Here is a 24,460-nt window from a genome sequence, read left to right on the forward strand (position 1 = left end):
GACGGCGTTTAGATAAAAAAAAAAAAAATAGCAGCTACGCCTATCTACTGCAAAAGGCATCAACGCATTCAAAGGACGTAAAAGATTACACTCCGCACTGTTTCACTTATAGATAGATGTGTTTCAGCATAGTACCAACATCTGCCCATACCCCAGCCCGCTCACAACAATTTCCCATAATAACAGACACCACACAATGTTTTGTTGGAGAAAGTTGTTGCAGCTTTATTTGCATAAATATTATGCCAACATGTTGGGTTATCTTACGGGTCAATCCAGGGTCAGGCAGCCCCTCGCCACCTGCCGCGCTGATGAGCCATAAACACCCTTTGGTGTTAACCGCGGGGGTGTTATCAATTGTGGGGGAAGGGCTATCCCCTCCCACTGGCGGACCTCCAGTCCACCCCTTACTCAACGCCCCTCCACACTACGGAGGCGGAGCATTGCAGGCAACCCCCGGTTGCTTAGGTCCAAAACCGCCCGAAGGACTAACGGGGCGCCGTCGCTCCTCCATGATCCCACCGAGGATCTCCCTGGGGATAATTGGCTCTCGCACCCTTACTGTGCTCCTGTAGAAGGTACCCTTCTGTACCTTCCAGCATTGGATCACCCTGTAACTCCACCTGCAACAAAAATCAAAATAGTATTATATAACTCCCCCCCCCTGCTGCTCGACAGCCAGGTTCGCGGTAGGGAGGGAAAACAGCGTCCAGGCAGCACCGCTCGTCAGGTCAAGGGGGGGTGATCCGTCTACGAGGCCGACCAAGGAACAAAGGGGGCACCAGGCCTGCGACCCCAGGCCATATACCCTCGCTCCACCCTTCCCCACCGGAAGTGACATCACTGGGGACCCTCCAGGTCCCTGACACTTGACCGCTGTCTGTGGTCTGTGCCATCCTGTGGCACTAAGGGTGGCCGCCCTCTTAGGTGGTCCCATTCGGAGGCCCGGGGCAGCCTGGCATAGTGCCAACATTGGCCCATACCCCAGCCCGCTCACAACAATTTCCCATAATAACAGACACCACACAATGTTTTGTTGGAGAAAGTTGTTGCAGCTTTATTTGCATAAACATTATGCCAACATTTTGGGTTATCTTACGGGTCGATCCAGGGTCAGGCAGCCGCTCGCCTTTCCACCTGATGAGCCATAAACCCCCTGTGGTGTTAACCGCGGGGTGTTATCAATTGTGGGGGGAGGGCTAGCCCCTCCCCGGCGGACCTCCAGTCCACCCCTTACTCAACGCCCCTCCACACTACGGGGGCGGAGCATTGCAGGCAACCCCCGGTTGCTCAGGTCCACAACCACCCGAAGGACTAACAGGGCGCCGTTGCTCCTCCAGGATCCCATTGAGGATCTCCCTGGGGATAATTGCCTCTCGCACCCTCCAGTAGAAGGTACCCTTCTGTGCCTTCCAGCTTTGGATCACCCTGTAACTCCGCCATGGCTCTGGGTGTGGCCCCCGCCACCCCAGAGCCCCCCACCTTCTATAGTTCTTTTATTTACAGCCTGCCTCTACCAACGCTTTCGCTAAATCTAGCAAGTAGATGTCGATCCTCACTTTAGATAGGTGTATGCCATCCTCTTCAAAGCATCCTGTGCATTTGCATGTACCAACCCAGTCTGATAAAACCAAATCCTCTTTGCCCGGTGAATTTGCGCATTGCGCTGTTCACCCGCTTGCGCTAGGTCTCCATCGCCTCCCCTGACCTTGCTCCCCGCCAAGATAGCCTCGGGGTAATTTCGTACCACCCTAACTCACAAGTCCCCAGCAAGTTGCTCAATTCACACAAAGTGCTCCTCATCATGTGCAGCAGGCCTCTGCGCCCCAGGCAGATGTTTTACACATTGTTATTATGTACACTAACCAAATTCTTCAAACACTGCAAACATGATTACACCAACTCCAGGTCGCACAACAACGGCACATCAAAATTCGAGGTCCATGCCTAAACATGCCTCTAAAGAACGTATGTAACTCTTGTAGCAACTTGACTCCCAATGCCCCACTTGTTTTATGTGTTCCACTGGCAAGCCTGCCTGGAAAGCCCTGGTTGCTGCACCTATTCTAAAAGAGTGGCTGCAAAAGCGCTTGCCCTGGACCTTGTTGCTTGCGAATTCCAAACACACCTCCATTATGCGCTGTACTTGGTATTTGGTCAAAGGTGTCCCATCAGCATGCATCAGGAGGTAACCCTCGCCAGGGGGGCGCATCGCCAGGTATCTCGCAACTAGGCGCACTGAGCAGTACTTGGCAACTTCCAAACTGTTTAACAATATAACTTTTCCTGCCCCTTCTTGGTCCAATTTTGATCTCCTCAACCTTAGAGTCAGGACTTCGCCAGTCAGGACAGCCTCCTGTCTGCAAAAGGCACTCCGGATGTGTCCTGTTTGGAACTCACCACTAGCTCCCCCATCCTAAATGCACCAAAGAAAGCCAGTGCAAAAGTTGCTGAAAAGAGAGCTGCTTCAAAAGCGGAGGAGTGGCCCTATAGACCTAGTGACCTACAGCCTGTTCATTCATAGGCCTCCCTCGGCTCAAGCAAGGACATGTCCTCTCCTCATCTGGACAGCAGTGCTGCCCAGCAACCAAAATCCCTTATCAGTTCTGCCGGCGCTCCTCAGGACCGAGAACTGTATCTGTAATGTTCCTGAGCCTCTCAACTAAGACTGCAAACTGTGCTCTGGAGATGTCCGTATTAGTGCTCCATCCCCTCCATATTTGCACCGTCAAGGTCCATCGCACCCTCCTGGGAATGGCTCACCTGCGCACCCTGCACACAGAAAGGCCTATTTAAGTGTAGCCCATAACTTTGCATTTATTCCCGACAGTGTATCATGGTTCTATTGAAACATAGTTAGCTTAACTGCTGAGTGCACCTTGCTCCGTCCCGGACATGATTTTCTCTACTCCGTTTCCGGCTGCCAAGCTGCTGACCTCGCCCGGCCAAACCCTGGGTGAACTAAAAGAGGCTATACTGCTATCCATATAAGCAGCTGCTGTTGCTAATGATGGTCCAATACAGAACTGGCAAACTAGATGCTGTACTATATCATTTACATATGGTGCAGCACCCCTTGGCCCGTCCCCAGGTCCATGCGGCACACACCTTACTTTAATGAGCTCTATCCAACGGAGCTTACGTCCCACAGAGCTGACCCAATTGTATCCCACAGCAGTGTGTCTAAAGAAGCAAACCAGGCCCCCTTAACTGCTAAAAGGATGCCTCTGGCGGGCCCTAGCTGCGCTTACGGAAGTCTAGCCTTGACAATAGCGTTGCCCCTGTCCACCTGCGCAGGCCCTCTCCCCTGCTGTGTGCAAACCCTATAGTGTGACACAAGTAATGACCTTCAGATCAGTTCTGGAGAAGATCCCTGGGCATCCCCCTAATGAAAACCATACCAGTCTTCTGCCCATCGCCCCTATGGTTACCCCTTCTGTCACCTATGAGCTGAGGCCAGCAGTTGCATAGGTACTTGAGCACAACTGGGGCTGATGTGTAAGGGTGGGCATGGAATTTGCACAACCGCTACCCTTAACACTGCTTCTACTCTCGCCTACAAGAAGTCAGAACCAGGTCGTCACCTGCCCCCCAGGAGCACTTAACCAGGAACAGCATTCAGGCTCAGAGACCAGAGCACCCTTGACCATTCCTGCTTCCATTCCCACCTGTCCTTCTCAGAGTGGTGCCTGTGTACTTGATCCGATTGTCCTGTTGATGATTCAGGTGGCCCCCCATGTGAGTAGGACGGTTGACCGGCGCGGTTCCTGCATTTTGAGACATAAAACATCCGTTCGAAGCCATGTGCCCCCCCCCCATCTCCCAAATGGATTCTCTGCAAAGAGACAGGGGCCATCAATGCCCCCCACGCTACTCAGGCCAAGCCTGTTTGTTGGAAACGATAACTAGTTTGCTAACTCGATCGCCAGGATCAGAGCCACTTGTTTGCGCACCAGTTGCTGTACAAAAGAATACATTCCCTTATTGCACATGGGCAGCACGATATGCCCAGCCGCCTCACATGTGTCAAAGAAAACGCATTTCAATGATCCCACAGGGCATGCATGGTTTGCCCACCGTCTCCCACTGTTTAACGACAGAACACCCAATTATTGCCCATTAAATCAACAAATTGCCCAGGTTCATCCGATGTTCTACAAGAGAAAACCTCAAATTATTGTACAGGAGCTATCTGCTAAGTTCAGATTCCCCAGTTGACTACGAATGTAATACTTCCATGAGGTGTAACCTGTGTGCCCCACAACAGGGACAGTCCTGACGCCTGTGGAGGACACGGGTGTCCCAGACCTTAGCACACTGCCCCCAGCGTGCTATGACCCTTCCACCTGTTGATAGTTCCGGTGGACCCCGGTTCTCCAACGCGGTTCCTGCATTTGATACATAAAACATCCATTAGAAGCCCTGGCCCCCCTCCGTATAGCAATATGGATTCTCTGCAATCAGACAGGGCCATCAATGCCCCCACGCCACCGAGGCCAAGTTTGTTTGTCAGTTTACAAGAACTAGTTTGTCCACAATACATTCTCGTAAGGAGTTGGGTGGGGCACATACTTGCGTACCTCTAGCGCCAGATGCAGCAATGTAGTGTCTTGAAACTAAGTCAATTATTCACATGCTAAGTCTGCTAATGCCCATAGCACTTTGGAGTGTTTGATTTATAGTAACTTCCTAACTCGTCCCCTTACTAATCTTCTCTCCTTGTACTTAGTATTCTATTGTAACTTGCCCACATGTCACCTTATCTCCTATGACGTACCGTTTGCTACCTCTTGTATTGTTTGATCCAAGTCAAATTATCCATGGTGCCCGTTCATGGGCGAACAAATTACTCTACCAACTGCCAAATGGAAGAAAAGCTCTATACAGTCACTGTTAATTGGACAATAAGTCTCACACCAAATCTCTCCCCACGCTGTGGTTTAGGATGATGCATAATCCTGGGGATAGTTTTGACACCTACACCATTAGAACCCCAGGGACACAACAGTTTGTGCCCCTGCACACACTCACAGTGAAGGTATACAAAGATGGTATATAAAACACACCTGTGACACACAAATGCTGTGCATTCCGCAAAGGGTGACGTGCTAAAGAGATACCAATCACTCCCCATGGCACATTGCTGTCACACAAACCCCCACACCCCACACATTGACACTTCGCAAACAGTAGTGGCGCACTCAACCGACAGCAGAAGCTGTCATACCCACACTTCATATTCCCACTTAACAGTGCTGTACATAGTCACACACAAAAGCTGTGCCCGCACCACATTGTGTGTACCCCTGTAGCATCCAGCCTCCTAGTCCCTGGCCAAACCGGCTGCGGGCCCTAGCCCCAGTAAACTAAGAAAGACTCAGTTTACAAGCAAAATAAATGTAGGCCGCTGACAAGTACGCAAGCCGTAACTTGGTCATCCGGTCCCAGCCCCCATACGATAGTACCAGTTGCTTTACAACGAGTCATCAGATTTATGACACTGGAAAAACAAGATTACCCTCGAATCACTGGATGTATGCGTGTCGATTGCCGGGCGTCGAACCTGATGCCACCATTGCAGATACGCCAAGGCCCAAGAGCGACAGTTCCAATGGTGTCCTATTTTATAGAGAGAAGCCACACATAACCAGGGTACACTTGGACTGTACTGTTATAGATATTGTGACCAACCATGCTTGCTCCAGCTCAAATTCCAAAGTCCTCTTTGTCGTCTAGTTCTTTGCCAACAGACAATCCATGGTCACTCCCGCGACTTTCAACGAGGCGTGGCCCGGCATCCTTTCCCGAATGGTAGCCTGCATGGATATAAAGCAAGATGTAAATAGCCACCACCCTGCCCAACCTACATGTCTTTCCAGGCACCGGGGGGCTGGACGAGCTAGGAGAAAATGCACTGAACATATTCACATGGTTTTGTTTTATTTCTGCCATTGCATCTGTATCATTGCCATGTGACATCAAACCTACACGAAGTGTGTAGGAAGGCATATACCTGGCTCTTATGGCGGACATCCACCTCAGCAATAACATTGCATGTGTACATAGAAACGCTTCCACTTGCCACTGTTCATCAAACTTTAACCATTAAAGACTCTAACGAACACATGTAACCCCAAGTGCAACCCCAGCTAAGAAACACCTGATTCTATGTAAAAAACCCTGACACCTTCGAGTAGGTTTCCCGCTAATAAAGTCATAAAACAATGACCTAGGCACAGCTCCCGCCAACGGTGTTGAGGGAAACATTACGTGGCTTACATAAAATGCGCTATTCTTCAGTGAAGCGCTCGTACACTATCGGGTGCTAATCGCGCTGAATTCACCCGTATTTAATCAATGCTCCAGGTAAGCAGCAACGTTTGTTCTTGTGTTTGAGTGTCCTTCAATTAATGGAATTATACCTCTACTTGCACTCTGTACTCTCGTGTGACCTGCACACAAGTCACCCCTTCCTCCTGTAATGCAACGCTTGCTACCTCTTGCATCCCCGTATTGTTCACGATTGTCACCCCTGCCTTAAACAATGTCACGTCCGCATGTGTAATATGTTCACCCGCTTGTTCTCATGTATCAGTTCTGTTCCCATCGTGAGGTGCTCTAACACCTACGGGTAAAGTCAGCGCAAAATAAAATAGCGTAAAATTCAACAAATAAATCGTGTCACCATTGCCTATGTAATGTTTGTTCTAGTGTTTGAGTCTCCTCCATTTAATGCAGTAATATATCTCTATATGTACATTGTACGCTATTGTAACCTGCACACATGTCACTTTTGCCTCCTGTAATGCACCTTTTGCTACCCCTTGTATTTTGTTGGCTCACGATTGTCACAAATAATGTAATCATGTGCTGCAGTATTGTACCTCTACTTGTACTTTGTACGCCTCTATAACCTGCCGTATGCCACTCCAACTTCCTAAGTTGTACAGTTTGCACCTCTTGTATGCAGCCTGTTCACAATTGTCTTTTGCCTCATGTAGCCTCACGTTATAAGCTTATGTACATGATTCCCTCATGTTCTCCTCATGTATCAGTTCCATTCCTATAGTGAAGCGCTCTAACCTCATCGGGCAACGTCCGTGCTATCCAAAACTCCTCAGCGATAAATAGATCACAAGAAGGAATCATTAAACCAAGCCTGTACACACTCACCTGATTCTTCCGAAAAACGCTCGTACACCAACGGGCATTGCACGCGCTCTCCACATACCTGTACCTCACGTTGCTACAGCTCTAACAACATCTCAGGGAAGACTACAAACATCGCTGCCTCAATTCAAATTGGTCATTCTCAATGCGCTCCGGCCCCTACTGCCCACGTATGCGCTATATACTCTGCCCTCCCCCTCCCGTGACCGAAAAACAGTGGCGGCGGGCGGCAAGCACCCCTTAACCCCCCCATGCCCCGACCTCGATCGACGAGATAGCGCACACTGCATGCAGGCCCCACCTCTACCAGGCCCCACCTCTACCTCACGTGCCCACACTGCCCGAAGAGCGCCGCACTGCCCCCCGGACAGGCAGAGCTCTGGCCCACAACAGGGAACGCTACTGGGACACAGGGGCCGCACAATGCAAGTAAGGGGCACCCAGGGCCGGAGGGCACGGGCCAAGGGAGGCGGGGGGACAAAAGGCACCGGAAAGCCGTGCATGCGACAAGCTCACAAAACCCCCCCTCCCAAGAGACCCGCAGGCTGCGGGCCGCACCGGGACCACATCCCAACTCCTCCCAGCAGCCTCACACTACACGGTACCCAGCCACGCACAGGAGAGCCCAGCCGGACCCCAGCCCCCCTTCCAGATGGAGAGACGCTCCCCTCACGGCTTGCCAGACCAGTCCCACCTCCTCTTCCCCCCACCGCAAGATACCGTGCCACATACCCGCCCCGGTCAAAGACCCAGCGCTGCAGCCCTTCCCCCCACCGCCCAGGCACGCCGCCTCGACAACCGAGGACGAAACACATGAGTAAACCGCAACGGCAGCCTGCCCCCCAGACCGCCCCCGACCCCCGACCCCAGCCCCACAACCGCTACCCTCCTCACGCTCGAGACGAGTCGCCCACGGCCAGCAGGAAAGCAAACAGCTTCCCACACCAAGAGGCTGCGACCTAAAACGAGGACCCCGAGGAAGAGACCCACGATAGAGAGAGAAGGGGGGCGGAGAGACCGGGAGGGAAACTACTCACCAGGAAAAACAGCGTCCGGGCAGCACCGCTCGTCGGGTCAAGTGGGGGTGATCCGTCTGCGAGGCCGACGAAGGAACAAAGAGGGTGCCAGGCCTGCGACCCCAGGCCATATACCCTCGCTCCACCCTTCCCCCGCCGGAAGTGACATCACTGGGGACCCTCCAGGTCCCAGACACTAGACCGCTCTCTGTGGTCTGTGCCATCCTGTGGCACTAAGGGTGGCCACCCTCTTAGGTGGCTCCCTTCGGTGGCCCGGGGCAGCCTGGCAGTCTTTATCATTCTCCAGTGCCGATTTTTTTAAAGCATGTGATGCCGGATACTTAGACAGTAGCTTGAACACAAACTCCATGGGGCAAGGGCAGGGCTGTGCATCTGTTGATTGGTGTCAGCGAACCGAAAATGCAACCAGGCAGAAATAAACAAGGAGATACAGGCAGCAAGCAGCATGCGCGGCGCTGCTCGTGCCCGAGCCAATACTCCACCACTCCACAAAGTAAAACAACAGATCACCTCCAGCGCAAGCATGGTTTAGGCTCGACCTAAAAAGGAGAGGAAGAAGGCAAAATGTTTGGCGGTGACCCTGCCGAAAGAGCCATTTCCAACACATATCTGTATGCATGTCGGTGGGTTTCTATTGCCCTCCTGGGCACGTATTACTGAAAGGGAGCACACAGTGCACCTTTAAGCAGGTGCGCCAGGTGCAAACAGGGAAAGTTCGCTCTATTATGTAGATTCTGCTGTCCTCAGGGCAGCTTGAAATCACATTGCCTGCGGCCAGCACATTCAAGAGAAATATAGAGCAGCTATTTAAAAGCTACTCTGTTGTTCTCTATGCAGGCAGCCACCCGGCGGCTCTTTCAAAAAGATTAGAGATCCCATTTCAGCTGGGTGCAGTGAGGGACCCTCTTTCACCCCTTAAGAGAGCTACCCTCAGAGGGCGTACTGACAGTCTGCCACCTTTTTGTGGTGCACTTTCAGTGCGTCTCCTAAGGGCATGTTTGCCCCTGTGCCCTTGTTGGTAATATGGCGTGGGCACTTAGGCCAAGAGATTCCCTCGTTTGCATGGGGCGACACCTCCATCTAAATGAGGCCCACTCTCAGTATAGATGGCGCTACATGTGCGCGGCACTATCTCGGTTACAGAAAGGGGCCGAGCAAGCATCTGTTCAGAAAAGGGGGTGGTGATGAACAGAGTGTCTGAATTAAGCAGACCACTCTTACCCAGTCCAAAGATCAGGGCTTGATCCATCACCGTTATTTAGCTCACTGCCCCATCCCAGCTCAGAACCTGGCTATATGCAAATTAGTCTGTCCCTGGCCCAGTGCATCATGGGAACAGGGCAGACCAAACTACCAAGCCAATTCTTCACCAGAAAGGAGACAAGCTACCGGGGACCGGTTTCTGGCATTTCAGCCTCGTCGGCCCGGCTTGCTTGAATCCTGATGGAGCAGTGAGCAAGGGACTCATGTCTGAGTATACCCTGCCACACCTATAGTGGCCAAAAACGATTCAGAAAAGGGGGTGATGATGAACAGAGTGTCTGAATTAAGCAGACCACTCTTACCCAGTCCAAAGATCAGGGCTTGATCCATCACCGATATTTAGCTCACTGCCCCATCCCAGCTCAGAACCTGGCTATATGCAAATTAGTCTGTCCCTGGCCCAGTGCATCATGGGAACAGGGCTGACCAAACTACCAAGCCAATTCTTCACCAGAAAGGAGACAAGCTACCGGGGACCGGTTTCTGGCATTTCAGCCTCGTCGGCCCGGCTTGCTTGAATCCTGATGGAGCAGTGAACAAGGGACTCATGTCTGAGTATACCCTGCCACACCTATAGTGGCCAAAAACGATTCAGAAAAGGGGGTGGTGATGAACAGAGTGTCTGAATTAAGCAGACCACTCTTACCCAGTCCAAAGATCAGGGCTTGATCCATCACCGTTATTTAGCTCACTGCCCCATCCCAGCTCAGAACCTGGCTATATGCAAATTAGTCTGTCCCTGGCCCAGTGCATCATGGGAACAGGGCAGACCAAACTACCAAGCCAATTCTTCACCAGAAAGGAGACAAGCTACCGGGGACCGGTTTCTGGCATTTCAGCCTCGTCGGCCCGGCTTGCTTGAATCCTGATGGAGCAGTGAGCAAGGGACTCATGTCTGAGTATACCCTGCCACACCTATAGTGGCCAAAAACGATTCAGAAAAGGGGGTGGTGATGAACAGAGTGTCTGAATTAAGCAGACCACTCTTGCCCAGTCCAAAGATCAGGGCTTGATCCATCACCGTTATTTAGCTCACTGCCCCATCCCAGCTCAGAACCTGGCTATATGCAAATTAGTCTGTCCCTGGCCCAGTGCATCATGGGAACAGGGCAGACCAAACTACCAAGCCAATTCTTCACCAGAAAGGAGACAAGCTACCGGGGACCGGTTTCTGGCATTTCAGCCTCGTCGGCCCGGCTTGCTTGAATCCTGATGGAGCAGTGAGCAAGGGACTCATGTCTGAGTATACCCTGCCACACCTATAGTGGCCAAAAACGATTCAGAAAAGGGGGTGGTGATGAACAGAGTGTCTGAATTAAGCAGACCACTCTTACCCAGTCCAAAGATCAGGGCTTGATCCATCACCGTTATTTAGCTCACTGCCCCATCCCAGCTCAGAACCTGGCTATATGCAAATTAGTCTGTCCCTGGCCCAGTGCATCATGGGAACAGGGCAGACCAAACTACCAAGCCAATTCTTCACCAGAAAGGAGACAAGCTACCGGGGACCAGTTTCTGGCATTTCAGCCTCGTCGGCCCGGCTTGCTTGAATCCGGATGGAGCAGTGAGCAAGGGACTCATGTCTGAGTATACCCTGCCACACCTATAGTGGCCAAAAACGATTCAGAAAAGGGGGTGATGATGAACAGAGTGTCTGAATTAAGCAGACCACTCTTACCCAGTCCAAAGATCAGGGCTTGATCCATCACCGATATTTAGCTCACTGCCCCATCCCAGCTCAGAACCTGGCTATATGCAAATTAGTCTGTCCCTGGCCCAGTGCATCATGGGAACAGGGCTGACCAAACTACCAAGCCAATTCTTCACCAGAAAGGAGACAAGCTACCGGGGACCGGTTTCTGGCATTTCAGCCTCGTCGGCCCGGCTTGCTTGAATCCTGATGGAGCAGTGAACAAGGGACTCATGTCTGAGTATACCCTGCCACACCTATAGTGGCCAAAAACGATTCAGAAAAGGGGGTGGTGATGAACAGAGTGTCTGAATTAAGCAGACCACTCTTACCCAGTCCAAAGATCAGGGCTTGATCCATCACCGTTATTTAGCTCACTGCCCCATCCCAGCTCAGAACCTGGCTATATGCAAATTAGTCTGTCCCTGGCCCAGTGCATCATGGGAACAGGGCAGACCAAACTACCAAGCCAATTCTTCACCAGAAAGGAGACAAGCTACCGGGGACCGGTTTCTGGCATTTCAGCCTCGTCGGCCCGGCTTGCTTGAATCCTGATGGAGCAGTGAGCAAGGGACTCATGTCTGAGTATACCCTGCCACACCTATAGTGGCCAAAAACGATTTAGAAAAGGGGGTGGTGATGAACAGAGTGTCTGAATTAAGCAGACCACTCTTACCCAGTCCAAAGATCAGGGCTTGATCCATCACCGTTATTTAGCTCACTGCCCCATCCCAGCTCAGAACCTGGCTATATGCAAATTAGTCTGTCCCTGGCCCAGTGCATCATGGGAACAGGGCAGACCAAACTACCAAGCCAATTCTTCACCAGAAAGGAGACAAGCTACCGGGGACCGGTTTCTGGCATTTCAGCCTCGTCGGCCCGGCTTGCTTGAATCCTGATGGAGCAGTGAGCAAGGGACTCATGTCTGAGTATACCCTGCCACACCTATAGTGGCCAAAAACGATTCAGAAAAGGGGCTGGTGATGAACAGAGTGTCTGAAGCATCTGTGGCCCCTCTGTAATACCAAAGTGCCCCAGTGGCAAGCAAAGCGTCCTGTTGCGCCCCCTGGCACTTTCTGTAATACAGCCCCTGGTGCTTTTCCTACATTTTCCTGTTGCCACACCTACTTTATAGTATCTCTTCTATATTTTTATATTTCACCTATTGCAAATTCAAAGATGTACACCTGTGTTGTAAAATTGTGCGTATGAGATAGTAGGTGTATTTAACCTAAGACTGCACATACAAAATTATGGTATGTGCTGCCTCGCTGTATAGAGCGGGAGGTTTGTGGTTTACTTAGAGGACGCATGTCAGGCGTAACACAGAAATAATGGGCGAATATTGCATGGTGAATGACGCTGATGGAGCAAGGTGGAGAAACACATTTTTGTGTACTCCTTGCAAAATTACACTTCCATAATCATAACTTGAACTAATTGAGTGATGTGTGAAATTAACCAACCTAGAATAAAAAGTTGCACCTAAACAAACATACGTGGGAACTAATTTTGCTTATGTAGCAATCATAATTAACTAATTATGTTATTCTGTTATGTCCTAAACTAATAAGCAGCTTTGAGATAATGAAATGCGGCATAAATTTGCTTTTTGTTTACGTATTTTGTGGCAAAACATGAAGACAGGTGAGTATATTGCGCATAAATGTTGCTTATTTCACTAGGTAACTACTAATAGGGAAAACCTTAGTAAGGGGGGAGGTAAACAGAACGGTTAGATTTCTAAAATTAACGTTCATTTGTGTTTGTTTCTATGATAGTTCCCATTCTGGCCTGTGAGGCCTAGTGAAAACATGGCTGTTTTATTAAAGGGCGAATAGAAGATGAACTGAGCATGCGCAGCCCAAGTCCGAGTTTGAATGCTAGCTGCTTGTGCCTGAAGTGAATGCAGTTCAAGGACGATGTGGCCTGGAAGTCCAGATGGCTGTCAAGAAGGATGAGTACAATGGTTCTGAACGTGAGAAGATTCCATGAAGTTCCTAATTGAGAACGTGACTAGGCCAGACATTGCTTAAACAAAGAACCTTTTAAAACGTAGCTGACGGAAGGAAAATGAAGATTATAATGATGAGGTGATGCTCATCCACCCCAAATTGTCCAATCAGAACTTGAATTTAGGCTGAAAGTTACTCTTTTAGATAGATAGAGCTAGTGACAAAGGTATAAAAAGTGCTGATTTTACTGAGGAAAAAACTTCTTTTCGATTTCCTCCAGAGATGCCGTCGGAATGCTGATTTTCCTGGGATGTAAGACTCTGAATAATTTTCTATTTTTCCTTGAATGAGAGGCACTTTAGTTAAGGGTTTTAGTTAGGGAAGTTAGGAGAAAAAATTTATTGTGGGAACTATCTGTCTTTTGCTAATACTTGCGTTTCTGAAATCTAAATAAAATGTCTATTTCTGAATTTTCTAAAAATAAATGAAAATAACTGTTTGAGATAAAACTCTTATTCCTTTAAATGTTGTTTTTTTGAATAAAGAAATAAATAAAGTGAATAAACTTTTAGACATGCTAAATTTGCTTTTAATAAAAATTAGATAAATGGAGAATTAAGCTGGTCTTGAGTTTTCCAACGCCTAATTTTTTTTTTTGTAAAACAATTTTTATTCGTTTCAGCGTAACAAACATACATGTTGGAATTCAATACGACAGTAGTGTTTTAATGATTCACGAAATCCATCCCCCACATTTGAAGCTTCACAGCACCATTCGCTAAGTGTCACTAATCATTCCACCAATTTTTTACTAGCAGATTCATCGACCACAGTGGTGGCGTGTCTAAATAAATGTTTTGTTAATGAAAAACCATGGTAAAATTCTTTTAAGCTGCAGGTGTAAATAGTATAAATATCTAGTTTAGTTTAGACACTCCACTATGATACAGCAGTTCTCCTTTGAATCTCACCGATCCATGAAGTAGGATGGAAGTGTTTTGTGAGTGACTTGCAGTGTTATGGGCCCCACTGACAGTAGATGTATGAATTTTGTACTTCAAGGAAAGGTTACATGGTTTTAGAAATTATTTCCGGAGTAGCGCTGCATCAACGCCCCTATGTCAAGCTGTAGCATAACAGAAGTGTGATATAGGCGGCCATAAACTGAATGCAGATATTACACCCACATTCTAAAAATCGGCATTTGTGGCCATACTATTATGATATTAAGCTATAGAGCTAACCACATTTTTTATAGTGCAATAAACCAGCAAATTACATTATTTTCTTGTTTCCCCCTTCAGTTTCTGTTTAGGAATCCCAGAGTCGATCCCCTCCCCAGCAACTGAAATGATGAGCGTCAGGAATCCGAATGTATAATAAATAGATGAATGAACATGTCAGAACTCCATTTAATAGAAAATAAACCCGTTTAAGTTACACCATTGCTGTGCGTGGACATATTTTTAGACAGCATAATTGCAATAGTTACAGTTACGGCACGTCTGCCTCCTACGTGCTCCGCACAGATCGTCTTCTTTTCCTTAAAGGACACATGTCAAGGAAAACCAGAGCTGAAAATAAATGCTCCTCTATTCATCCCAAACGTTCAAGGTGTTTTAGCATCACCTCGTGAGACCGAAAACGACAGCGAAAATTGATCAGCAAACCGAGCAGCTTATCTGACAACATAACTTAGACTGACAGGTCAAGAGCAAAGAAAAGATTTTTGCAAAGTCTAGCGAGTAAAAGTGTATCCCTCTAAAGCGTTACACAGCGCTGCACATGAAATAAATAATGAGGCAGCTGGGTCCGGACAGCGCTACTTATTTATGGACGTCTTTCATTAGCTCCCCTACCGTAAATTCAACCAATCAGCCTGACTTCAGTTCGACCTGGCTAATTTATTATTAAAGCAAGTTTATCTACATATTCTGGGGCAGATTTACAAGCCCTTTGCGCTGCCATTGTGTCCCTTTTTTTGACGCAAAGGTGGTGCAAACAATGCGGCCCATTTACAACGTGACGCATCTAAGGAGATGCATCACTTTGTAAATCCCTGCATGACATTATACCTGCGTCGGGTATAATGTATGCAGGGTAGGCATTTCCACGCAGGAAAGCCTCATAAAAGTGACGCAGTGAAATCTACAAGATTTCACTGCGTCACTTCTCGGACGCCACTGCGTAAGGAGCGACGCAGTACAATGAGTCAATGCATTGCTGTAGTTGCATTGTGCTTGCGACATGACTCCAGCAATGTGTGACTTTGGGCCAATAGATGTGTCAGAATTTCTATCGCATCTGTCAATCCTTGCGCTATGGTGTGCCATATTGTAAATACGGCACATCCATTGTGGTGCAAGGGTATCGCAAGCTGGCGCAGGGAAACTGACGCATCTCTATGGATGTGTCAGTTTCTTGTAAATCTTCCCTGTAATTTCTATCTTGGTCAGAGTCAAAGCAGAGATCAGTTTAAGTAATGGCGGATGAAGTCTTTGGTCGGAGTACTGTAGGGGTGAAAACTCTGCACACAAAATTAACGATATTGTGCAGTAACACCCCGCCAGTACCATGCAGTAAGGAGTTAATCCCTATGCCCCAGGTGGCACTCCGCACATGGGGGCATATTTAAAGGCTCCTATCGCCATCACAATGTCACTTTCAGTGACCATGTGGTGGAGATAGGGACTTTGCCTTATTTACAAGGCAGCGTTAAGCCACTTATAACGCTGCCTTATAAATATACTAGGCAGCGTTAAGCGACTTTACATGGCTTAACTCTGCCTTGTAAATAAGGCACCCTTTCACAATGTATTCAGCGTGAAAGGGTAGGGCAATGGGTGTTGCGGTGGGCATTTCACCACTACACCCATTGATTTTGACACTGCCTCCTATTTACAAGGGTGGCGTAAATAGGAGGCAGCGGCAAAATTGAGACCAGGGAAAACCTGGTCTTACCCTGTTGCAAAGAGGAGAAATGCCTTATTTCTCCTTGATTTCGCTATTTCCATGTGTGCTGCATAATGCAGCACACATAGAAAATACAAATTGCCATTGATTGTGTATGTATAGGAATTGTCTGCACATAAACAATCTCCCCCAAAAATATGACGTTGTGCAACTTCTATGTGTGCTGCATTAAGCACACGCCCCTTTCGAATACTGATTCAGAAATGCAAATCGTGATTTGGTAACAATCTGCTAAATTACATTTTGCCTTTTGTACATTTGGAAAATCATTTTGGCAATCACAGACGGCCCGATTCTGCAAATCGGAGCATTTGCAACAGCAAAAATGCTTCTGCACCTGGCCCTACATTCCTAGAGAACTCTTAAGAATGTCTGTCATTATAGGGATCTATGTTTAACCCATAACCATCAGAGGTTTAAATCCCTGTTGGTCTACTCAGCCTTTCATCATTCTGAGATCAATAAAATGAATATGAAAGAATAAATTCACATTAATTATCTGTGATTTGCACGAAGCAACTACCTGGGGCGAATGTCTGCTCTTCAATTACTTCTGTTATTTTAATTTTTTTCGGTTCTCTAAATGAAACACTGTCTATGAGTAATCAAATACGTTCCCCATAAATAAGAGACCAGTAATGAATTTTACCTCCGATGGCTGCATTTCTCTCAGGTATTTAAATGAATTAGGTAAGATGTACCAATCATCAAACAGGTGCATATCATAAGGATTTTCTAGCATCAGGACCTCTATTTCTTAGAGGCTGAACACTGGTTATGGTGGAGAGAACGTCAGTGGTTATGCATTTGTTTCTGATGGATGAATCGAGCGATTTTAGGTTTGGTTGTCGAAATAGTTTGATTACCGCAGAATGCCCTTTCCATCCTTAAACCAATTCCTTCCTAAGAGTGTGACGGGAGGAGTGAGAAGTGTGTGCTCTTTAAATAGATTTTGAATAATAGAGCGTCAGATTGTTTTGTGGAGGAGAAATGCGGGTGCTGCTGACCTGCTGAAATGGGCATCTGACGAAGAGTATTGGAGTTGCTGTTTAGATCCAGTATTGCCTTGTCGGGATAGGCAGAGGAGATGTTTGAGTAGTTTGCCATTTTGTTTTGCAGCAGCAATAGCATCATTTTATTTTTCTGGTATGATTTGTGATGTCAACCCTGCTAACAAGCATCACAATTTAGGGGCATATTAACAAGGGCCAGCGATAATGATCGCTGGCACCCCCTTTAGCGATAGAAATATTATCGCCGGCTATCGCTGAAAATTATCGCCATGATAACGCTATATTTACAATGCATAGCGCTATGGCGATAATATTTCAGCGATAGCGGTGTTTACCATGGAACATCGCTGGTTTTCCAGCAATGTTCAATGGAAAACAGCGATAACATTGCTGATACGACCCTGTGGTCGTATCAGCATAATCCACCTACCATTATTAGTATGCCTTAGTCTGGAATTTAACAGACGTTAAATTCCAGCGTTAAGGTCGAGGTAACACGATTTTTTTTATCGCTGCACCTTCTTGTTAATATTGCGATGCTGCCTTCGCGATATTTTCATGCATTGTTTTCACAGCCACGCCTTCTTTGCATCTCATTAGCGAGGCGAGGCTGTGAAAAAATGGGCTCTACATCAAGGAAACACGTGCCAGCGTGTCCTTGATGATATTGTGATATAATTATCTCCGCTTATCGCCCGAAAACGGACGCTAAAGTGGCGATAATTTTATCGCCAGCCCTTGCTAATATGCCCCTTACTATGTCCAGAGAAGAATCAACGAAAGCAGTACATCCCTAACCCTTGGGAATGGAAAGCATAGGAGATGGGATAAAATATTAAACACACATGCATGCCACCTGACTTCAGAGGGGAAAGGCAAAAAAGGAAGTCTGGTGACTTTTGGAAGATAATATTGGACCAGGAAAGGGAGGAGCCAATACAGTTTATGTCTTGGGAATTATTTTTTCTTTTCATCAGAAGGATTGTGCATTACATATCCCTGTGGCCAGGACTCTCCTCAATAACTAAAGAAAGAATGCAGATTGCTGGTTATTTTCCTGACATTGATGCGTTTCTTCAGACTGAACATCCCCATTTCGGTCTGGTTACAGAATGCTTTACTTTCTTGATAGATCTACAGTTACAGCCCTTTATAAAATGATACATGAAAGTATTTCTGCACTCTGTTGGTTGTTAGGTTCATTATTCAGCCTCAGAAGCAGGTTTTCTATTGTAATGTACACTCTGCATTCAAGGAATGCGCTGCAAAAGTCAGGGTCTGTTTGATAATTACAGAGGCCAAGTTGAAAAGACTCGTCTTGCCGCCAAAGCAAAACGATGTTCAAGTTAGCAAATGCATACATTAAGTAAAGTTAGAGGAAAAAACAAATGCTCAGTTCTAATTGTCAGTTTTCCTCTTGTGCAGAAATTCACATAATAATAAAGGGATCTATTGGCAAACTGCATTTTTTAGTATATTTAGTAGTACTACAAGGAGGTGCTTCGGCAGCCGGGTCGGGCCGCGTGGGAGGCTGCGATGGGGAATATTGGAGATCGGAGGTTGGGGGTGATATCTCCGCCAGCCAGTACTACACAGCCTGGAGAGAGCTGGAAGCTGGGTGGCACCCGGTAGAGTGCTCCGTTGGCGCACTAACGTGAGGCACGAGGGATGAACTGCGTGGGTACATGCCCCCCACCACAACGGGAGTCTGGTGAGCACATTGTTGTATTGCCTTGCCCGCATCCCAACATTACATCGCGGCAGCCAGAATCGGACCGCGGGGGTTCAGACTGCCATGTTGTGGCTGGAGTAAGTTAGTGGCCTCACAGGAAGGTAAGGCTGAGATTTCCAATTTCTTAGCGGACTTAGAAGCTTTTCAGTTACCGCAATTGGTCTTGGAGGGCACACATGTGGCCGGGCATCTACTTGACCCCATCTTTTCCAACATAGAATGCCTAAAAACCCTCTCCCCAGTTCCACTGACTTTGACTGACCACTCAGTTATTCTATTCTCTCTGCGGTGGCAGGGCAGAGCTGAAGTGGCCCATCCTGTAGTCATGGCCAAACGGCCTTGGTATAAGTTAGATCAAGAGTCGCTCGCCACTCAGTTGGCAGAGCTGAGACCTCAGCTCCCTGTGGATATCGAGGAGGCACAAGAGTGCTTTCATGATTGGCTGGTAGCAGGTTTGGATAGCTGCATTCCAGCAAAACGGAGAGATAAGAGACGTGGGCCATCTATTCCTTGGTTCACAGACCTACTAACGCAGGCAAAGAAGGGTTGTAAGCAACTGGAACGTGCCTGGCGCTGCTCTTATGAGCCTGCGGACAAAGCAGTTTATCGAGAGGCAGTGAAAGATTATCACAAGCTCATCCGCAAAACGCGGGCTGAGTTTGTGGCCAAAAAATCCTGAACAGCGCTAACCCGACTAAGACCATCTTCACGCTGCTTAAAAACATGAAGAGCGCAGGCCTGCCTAATACTTCCCCTGTGGCTTCAAATCATCACTGTGAGGCCTTAGCTCACCACTTTGTGGAGAAAGTGGAGCGGACCTATCAGGGCCTCTCTACAGGGAGTCCCCCTAGTGAGGATGCTCTGTTGGAAGGGTCAGATGCTGGGCCGAGTGGGGGCCTGTTGTATTTTCCATTGCTGTCGCTTCAGGAGTTCGAGATGCTAAGTGTAAAAATCAAGTCGGGTTCGCCTGCGGATCCAATGGCGACTTCCTACTTTCACCAGTCCCTATCATCTATTGCCCCGTGGCCCTCGAACTGGCCAACCTGTCATTGAAATTATCCTCCGTCCCAAGGGCGTGGAAACATGCTAAAGTCATCCCACTATTAAAGAAGCCCTCACTTGATCCGGACGATCCTGGTAACTATCGCCCCATTTCCCAACTGCCGTTTATGGCAAAGGTGATGGAGGCACATATTAATTCCATCTTGTCCAGATATATAGAGGAGCACAATATCTTTGACCCTTCCCAATATGGGTTTCGTCCCCGTCATAGCACAGAATCAGCTCTTCTTGTTGTTACAGAGACTATTCGAAGTCGGTTGGATGAAGGCGACTCCGCGGCCTTGGTCATGTTGGACCTAAGCGCCGCTTTTGATACGGTGTCCCATACGATCCTTCTCCAAGGGCTCTGGACAATTGGAGTCAGAGGTGAGGCTCTGGCCTGGATTCGATCCATTTTGGAAGGGCGGTCGTTCCAGATATCTGTGCCCCCTCTCTATTCGCAGGACCATGCCCTGTGTAGAGGGGTACCCCAGGGTTCTATCCTGAGCTCAATGTTATTCAATTTTTATGTGGGACCCCTAGCGGAGGTAGCCAGAGGCAGGGGTCTGTCCCTAGTGTCGTATGCAGACGACACCCAGTTGGTGATTGCTTTTTCTAAAAAAAAGTCGTGCCAACTTGGAGCCCTTCAAAGAGGATCTGGCTATTATCTCAGACTGGATGAAGGCTAATTGCCTTCAACTAAATGCCGGTACAAAAGGGGGTGGTGATGGACGGAGCATCTGAACCAATCAAACATTCAAACCCAGTCAAAAGATCTGGGTTTGATCCATCACCGTTCTTTAGCCCACTCTGCCACCCCAGTTCAGACATGGCTATATGCAAATCAGTCTGACCCTGTGCCTCATGGGAACAGTCCAGCCCGAACTGCCAAGCCTTGCCTTCCCTGGATCGGAAACAAGCTTCCGAGGACCGGTTTCTGGCATTCCAGCCGTCTTCAGCCCGGCTTGCTTGAATCCAGTGGCAAAGTGAGCAAGGGACTCACGTCTGAGCATGCCCTGCCACACTTATGGCGGCCAAAGCGGTACAAAAGGGGGTGGTGTTGGACGGAGCATCTGAACCAATCAAACACTCACACCCAGTCAAAAGATCTGGGATTGATCCATCACCGTTCTTTAGCCCACTCTGCCACCTCAGTTCAGACATGGCTATATGCAAATCAGTCTGACCCTGTGCCTCATGGGAACAGTCCAGCCATAGGTGTGGCAGGGTATGCTCAGACGTGAGTCCCTTGCTCACTTTGCCACTGGATTCAAGCAAGCCGGGCTGAATACGGCTGGAATGCCAGAAACCGGTCCTCGGAAGCTTGTTTCCGGTCCAGGGAAGACATGGCTTGGCAGTTCGGGCTGGACTGTTCCCATGAGGCACAGGGTCATACTGATTTGCATATAGCCATGTCTGAACTGGGGTGGCAGAGTGGGCTAAAGAACGGTGATGGATTAAACCCAGATCTTTTGACTGGGTGTGAGTGTTTGATAGATTCAGATGCTCCGTCCATCACCACCCCCTTTTGTACCACTTTTGGCCGCCATATGTGTGGCAGGGTGTGCTCATACGTGAGTCCCTGGCTCACTTTGCCACTGGATTCAAGCAAGCCGGGCTGAAGACGGCTGGAATGCCAGAAACCGGTCCTCGGAAGCTTGTTTACGGTCCAGGGAAGACATGGCTTGGCAGTTCGGGCTGGACTGTTCCCATGAGGCACAGGGTAATACTGATTTGCATATAGCCATGTCTGAACTGGGGTGGCAGAGTGGGCTAAAGAACGGTGATGGATTAAACCCAGATCTTTTGACTGGGTGTGAGTGTTTGATTGATTCAGATGCTCCGTCCATCACCACCCCCTTTTGTACCACTTTTGGCCGCCATAAGTGTGGCAGGGTATGCTCATACGTGAGTCCCTTGCTCACTTTACCACTGGATTCAAGCAAGCCGGGCTGAAGACGGCTGGAATGCCAGAAACCGGTCCTCGGAAGCTTGTTTTCGGTCCAGGGAATACATGGCTTGGCAGTTTGGGCTGGACTGTTCCCATGAGGCACAGGGTCAGACTGATTTGCATATAGCCATGTCTGAACTGATGTGGCAGAGTGGGCTAAAGAACGGTGATGAATTAAACCCAGATCTTTTGACTGGGTGTGAGTGTTTGATTGAGTCAGATGCTCCGTCCATCACCACCCCCTTTTGTACCACTTTTGGCCTATAAGTGTGGCAGGGTATGCTCAGACGTGAGTCCCTTGCTCACTTTGCCACTGGATTCAAGCAAGCCGGGCTGAAGACGGCTGGAATGCAAGAAACCGGTCCTCGGAAGCTTGTTTTCGGTCCAGGGAAGACGTGGCTTGGCAGTTTGGGCTGGACTGTTCCCATGAGGCACAGGGTCAGACTGATTTGCATATAGCCATGTCTGAACTGGGGTGGCAGAGTGGGCTAAAGAACGGTGATGGATTAAACCCAGATCTTTTGACCGGGTGTGAGTGTTTGATTGATTCAGATGCTCCGTCCATCACCACCCCCTTTTGTACCACTTTTGGCCGCCATAAGTGTGGCAGGGTATGCTCAGACATGAGTCCCTTGCTCACTTTGCCACTGGATTCAAGCAAGCCGGGCTGAAGACGGCTGGAATGCCAGAAACCGGTCCTCGGAAGCTTGTTTCCGGTCCAGGGAAGACATGGCTTGGCAGTTCGGGCTGGACTGTTCCCATGAGGCACAGGGTCAGACTGATTTGCATATAGCCATGTCTGAACTGGGGTGGCAAAGTGGGCTAAAGAACGGTGATGGATTAAACCCAGATCTTTTGACTGGGTGTGAGTGTTTGATTGATTCAGGTGCCCCGTCCATCACCACCCCCTTTTGTACCACTTTTGGCCGCCATAAGTGTGGCAGGGTATGCTCAGACGTGAGTCCCTTGCTCACTTTGCCACTGGATTCAAGCAAGCCGGGCTGAAGACGGCTGGAATGCCAGAAACCGGTCCTCGGAAGCTTGTTTCCGGTCCAGGGAAGACATGGCTTGGCAGTTCAGGCTGGACTGTTCCCATGAGGCACAGGGTCAGACTGATTTGCATATAGCCATGTCTAAACTGGGGTGGCAGAGTGGGCTAAAGAACGGTGATGGATTAAACCCAGATCTTTTGACTGGGTGTGAGTGTTTGATTGATTCAGATGCCCGTCCATCACCACCCCCTTTTGTACCACTTTTGGCCGCCATATGTGAAGCAGGGTATGCTCAGACGTGAGTCCCTTGCTCACTTTGCCACTGGATTCAAGCAAGCCGGGCTGAAGATGGCTGGAATGCCAGAAACCGGTCCTCGGAAGCTTGTTTCTGGTCCAGGGAAGACATGGCTTGGCAGTTCGGGCTGGACTGTTCCCATGAGGCACAGGGTCAGACTGATTTGCATATAGCCATGTCTGAACTGGGGTGGCAGAGTGGGCTAAAGAACGGTGATGGATTAAACCCAGATCTTTTGACTGGGTGTGAGTGTTTGATTGATTCAGATGCTCCGTCCATCACCGCCCCCTTTTGTACGACTTTTGGCCGCCATAAGTGTGGCAGGGTATGCTCAGACATGAGTCCCTTGCTCACTTTGCCACTGGATTCAAGCAAGCCGGGCTGAAGACGGCTGGAATGCCAGAAACCGGTCCTCGGAAGCTTGTTTCCGGTCCAGGGAAGACATGGCTTGGCAGTTCGGGCTGGACTGTTCCCATGAGGCACAGGGTCAGACTGATTTGCATATAGCCATGTCTCAACTGGGGTGGCAAAGTGGGCTAAAGAACGGTGATGGATTAAACCCAGATCTTTTGACTGGGTGTGAGTGTTTGATTGATTCAGGTGCCCCGTCCATCACCACCCCCTTTTGTACCACTTTTGGCCGCCATAAGTGTGGCAGGGTATGCTCAGACGTGAGTCCCTTGCTCACTTTGCCACTGGATTCAAGCAAGCCGGGCTGAAGACGGCTGGAATGCCAGAAACCGGTCCTGGGAAGCTTGTTTCCGGTCCAGGGAAGACATGGCTTGGCAGTTCAGGCTGGACTGTTCCCATGAGGCACAGGGTCAGACTGATTTGCATATAGCCATGTCTGAACTGGGGTGGCAGAGTGGGCTAAAGAACGGTGATGGATTAAACCCAGATCTTTTGACTGGGTGTGAGTGTTTGATTGATTCAGATGCCCGTCCATCACCACCCCCTTTTGTACCACTTTTGGCCGCCATATGTGTGGCAGGGTATGCTCAGACGTGAGTCCCTTGCTCACTTTGCCACTGGATTCAAGCAAGCCGGGCTGAAGATGGCTGGAATGCCAGAAACCGGTCCTCGGAAGCTTGTTTCTGGTCCAGGGAAGACATGGCTTGGCAGTTCGGGCTGGACTGTTCCCATGAGGCACAGGGTCAGACTGATTTGCATATAGCCATGTCTGAACTGGGGTGGCAGTGTGGGCTAAAGAACGGTGATGGATTAAACCCAGATCTTTTGACTGGGTGTGAGTGTTTGATTGATTCAGATGCTCCGTCCATCACCACCCCCTTTTGTACCATTCAACTAAATGCCAGCAAGTCTGAAATTCTTCTATATGGGAAGGACC

Source organism: Lissotriton helveticus, chromosome 4_1 (assembly GCF_964261635.1).
Source record: "Lissotriton helveticus chromosome 4_1, aLisHel1.1, whole genome shotgun sequence".
Taxonomy (NCBI): Eukaryota; Metazoa; Chordata; class Amphibia; order Caudata; family Salamandridae; genus Lissotriton; species Lissotriton helveticus.